Source organism: Chrysochloris asiatica, unplaced genomic scaffold (genome assembly GCF_000296735.1).
Source record: "Chrysochloris asiatica unplaced genomic scaffold, ChrAsi1.0 scaffold00139, whole genome shotgun sequence".
In the NCBI taxonomy this organism is placed as follows: Eukaryota; Metazoa; Chordata; class Mammalia; order Afrosoricida; family Chrysochloridae; genus Chrysochloris; species Chrysochloris asiatica.
Window position 1 is genome coordinate 7238915 of NW_006408657.1, and position 4594 is coordinate 7243508.

A 4594-nucleotide genomic window follows, 5' to 3' on the forward strand; every position below is an offset into this window, starting at 1 on the left:
TTGTAGCTTGGCTATATGGCCATGATTGCTGTCTCTTCTTGGATAACATAGTGTGAAAAAGCTCCCACCTCCAGGAAAAATGTGTGATCAAAAGGACCAAAATCAGATGTAATATAAAATTAGCCACAAAAAGCACTGCTTTGAAACAAAAATAAAACTGTGGCCAACTTTCCAGTCGCTTTGCTACATAGATAGTGTGTCTGCACTGTAGAAGCCTCCAGCAGTAGGTGAGGGTGTCTGCTCGCTCAGGCCCCTCCTCTAGTCACCACTGTAGAGGTGCACCAATAGATATTGAGAAGTTAATGGGAGAGATTGTCTACTATTTTTGTCTCTGAAGGTCAGTTAGGTATCTGCATTTGCACAGTGTAATTCTTGAGATAGGTGCATCCTTTTATGTAGGTTTTTACAGATTGTTCATATGGTTTGTCTGTCAGGCCTGACGGGCCTGCTTTTTTCTTGCTAGACAGGCCAGAGTAAAGCGTCCTGCACAAGTTCATTTTAGGGCTGCAATCCTGAGGCTGATGTCATAAGTAGCATCCAAGCTCTTTCTCTCTGTGCCATGAGAAAACTGTGGGGTCAGAGCTGGACTTTTTTTGTCAGGGAGGGGGTGTGCAACCACCTACCTGAAGGTGTCCTGGCTGGGCAAAGAAAGCGTGACTGGGAAGAGGAGGAAATAATGTGTCGAATCTCCCTCACATTCTCTTAGAAATGTCACTGCACCACTTTTAGTGCAGGTTCCCTTTGCTGGTCTGGCTATAGCCCCGCCCTCTGAATTCCACCCGGACAGGGTGGACGCCGAAGGAGTCCCATCTTAAGGGATTCCTAACTCGCAATATTTTGCTTTATACTGTGATTTTTCCACTTGCGCATGTGGGGATCTGACGCCCTGCACCTTATGCTAGATCCAGAGTTCTGGTGGTGTTCGGTGTTTGCAGCTTCTCTGGGTTTTCAATCCCTCCCCCATGAAGCCTTTCCTACCTGGCTGTCTCTGCTGCTGCCCAAACCAGAACTTCTACCTGTTCTACCTATTGACTGTATTGATCAAGGCAAGCTACGGACAGCACTGCAGAAAATGGGTAGTCTGGGACACTTAACTGTGCTCATGAGAAATCTGTATATAGTCAAAAGGGCATTCATTCAAATAGAACAAGGGGACAATGAATGGTTTAAAATCAGCAAAGGTGTTTCAGGGTTGTGTTCTTTCACCAGATTTTTTCAATGTGTACACTGAGCAAATAATCGAAGAAACTGGATTATATAAAGAAGAATGTGGCATCAGGATTGGAAGAAGGCTCATTAACAACCTGATATATGCAGATGATGCAACCTTGCTTGCTGCAAGTGAAGAGGGCTGAAATTATTTACTGGTGCATATCAAATAACATAGCCTTTAGTATGAATTGCACCACAAAATAAAGAAAACAAGAATCCTTACAACTGGACCAATAAATAATATCATGATAGGTGGAGAAAAGTTTGAAGTTGTCGAAGACTTCATTTAGCTTTGATCCACTATCAGCATGCAAGGACGCAGCAGTCAAGAAATTAAACAATGTATTGTATTAGGCAAATCTGTTGCACAAGACCTCTTTAAAGTTTTCAAGAACAAAGATGTAGTTTTAAGGACTAAGGTATGGTATTTTCAGTAGTCTTGTATGCATGTGAAAGTTGGACAATGAATAAAGAAGACCGGAGAAGAACTGATGCATTTGAATTAAGGTGTTGCAGAAGAATAATAAAAGTACCAGGGATGGGAGGGAAGGGAGAACTAGTCCACTGGATAGAGTATAAACATGTGCTAGCTTGGGTGACTAGGAAGACATTTAAAAAGTTAAAGAAGGAAAAGAGAAGAAGGAGGTAAAAAAGGAAATCACATTTTTTTTTTTGTCTGTTTTTATTTTCATGTACTGGAAGGGAAACAGTTATTTATTTTCTCATTAAAAAAGAGCTTATACATTATTTTCATCTGAAACATGAAGGTCAGATTTCTGTGGCAGCATCTTCCGTTTTGTTGTGACATGTTTAATACAGGACAGTCTGACCTCATTCAATCTTAATGATTTTATTTTATCTAATACCATGGAATTTATTATAATAGTGAGCTATGGTATTCAGAAGTGGTTTTGAAGATTACCTCATATAATAAAGTAAAAAAAAAAGAAAGAAAGAAAAAAAGAAACCACAAAAGCTAAGGCTGTAGTAGGGAAGCAACATTGCCGTAGTCACACAGAAGGTCAATGAATAAGTCAAGAATCAAACTCAATTCTTCAATGCGATGCAATTTCTTCAAATAAAAAAATAAATAAAAAATCAGTGCTGGCATTTTCTCTACAGCCAAGTTTTCTAAAATCAAGAAGATACAATGCCAAATTAAAAGCACAAAGTTTTAAAAAATCAAACTGCTGTTACTGGCAAAGAACAGACAGGCCTTTCTTTGGTGGGGGCTGCTGATAAGTGCCTACAGAGCACACCAATACACCATAAACCTCGGCCTGAAGGCACTCAGCTATAGTTTCTTGGGCCAGTAAACCAAGCTCCCCAAAATAAGTGACTGGAAGCACCCCACTCTGCAAGTAAGCCCCCTGCCCAAAGACCATCAGCTTTACTTGCTCTGTGAATTGGGAAGCCCACCACTCTCTTTTGTGCTCTGGCTCTTGTTTCTTCTGCTGCTGCTCCTCTGCCATCCCAACTCACAGTTTTTTGTTCCTGGGTCTGGGAGGTTCCAAGTGCAAGGATCTCTGAGTTCAGTGATGAGGCTCCACTCCTGGCTCTTCTTCTTGGATGGTAGTGAGATTCTTTGCATCATTTTATACACATTAGAGTTCCAGTTTTTTGTTTTTTGTTTTTTAATATTTTATTGTGAATTATGTGATAGTTTACATGGGAGAACACTAGTTTTACATTCATTCTATAGTATATTGTCTCTCATTGCCATGGTTACAATCCCCTCCATGCAATCCTTGCCCCTCCCCATACCCCCCAGGTCTTCAGCACACAGTCACTCTCCCTCTCTGGATCTAAAGTCTCCAGCTGCTCCATCGCTCCACGTACAATCACAAATAACTCTGCTAACCACTCACAAATGATTCATATAACCCATCAGCGTCTCCCACCTTTCTTTACCCAGATTCATCAGGAAAAAGTGGTTTGGTGGGGGTGACAATGACTATGGCTTAAAAAGACATATGAAGTAGTTCACTGCACCACAGTAGAAAGAAATACAACAGAAAACATAAACAATAGACTCAATCAACAAGAAGAGAAGGTGATCCTTGAAAAAGATTAATAAAATCAACAAAGCACTAACAAAAGTAAAGGGACAAATTTTGTATAAGACCACTATTGTAAAAAGTCAAGAAAAGATTTTCACACTAAAATAAACATTCTTTGGTGGTTACTAAAGGTCGGAAGGGAAATGATGGTAAATTACAGCTAGAGTGAAGACCAGTTAATACCACTATTATTCAAATGTACACACCAACCACAAAAGCTGGAGGTGATGGTGTGCTGTGGAGTCGATTTCAATTTGCAGTGTCCCTGTATAGGGTTTCCAAGGCTGTAAATCTTTATGGGAGCAGAAAGCCTCATCTTTCTCCCATGGAACAGCTGGTAATTTTGAACTGCTGACTTTGAGGTTAGCAGCCCAACTGGTCACCAACCGCTACGCTATTCTACCAAGATCTTCAGAGTCCTGGTGTGGTGCTGTGAGTTAATGCGCTGGACTGCAAAGTCAGTAAGAACTACAAGGTCAGTGGTTCAAGCTCATCAGTCGCTCCTCAGTCACCCTATCCAGGGTTGCTATGGGTCAGAACTGACTTGATGACACTTAACAACAACAACAACCAATTTATTCAGTCTGAAATTGGTCAAATACTAACCAAGATGCATTAATAAGTACTAGTGATTGGAAAACGAAAATTAGAAACCAAGAGGAAGCATACATAGTTGGAAAATATGGCCTTGGTGATAGACAATGTTGGAGATCTCATGATAGAATTTCACAAGACCAATGACTTATTCATTGCAAATACCTTTTTTCAACAACAAAAATGGTGACTGTACATACTGATAAAGATCTCTGGTAGTGTAGTGGTTATGAATTGGGCTGCAAACCTCAAGGCCAGCAGTTCTAAACTACCAGCTGTTCCGTGGGAGAAAGATGAGGCTTTCTGTTCCTGTAAAGATTTATAGCCTTGGAAACTCTGTACAAGGTCACTGTGAGTTGGAACTGACTCCATGGCACATAACCACCACCACCACACATACTGATAGAGTCCTGTTGTGGTACTGTAGGATAAACACTAGACCTCAACGTCAATTTGAACTGCAAGGTGGCAGTTCAAACACACTAGTTGCTCCTCAGAAACCCTATACAGGGTGGCTATGAGTCAGAACTGACTCAAAAGCATTTACCAACAACAACAATGCACATGGATACCACCAGTCATCTGTCAATTTGTAGCACGGTGGTGGCTTGAGTGTTGTTGTGATGCTTGAAGCTATGCCACCAGTATTTTGAATAGCAGCAGCAGCAGCATCCCTGGTGGACAGATTTCAGCTGAATATTGTCAGATACAGTCCAAGATGATGAGCC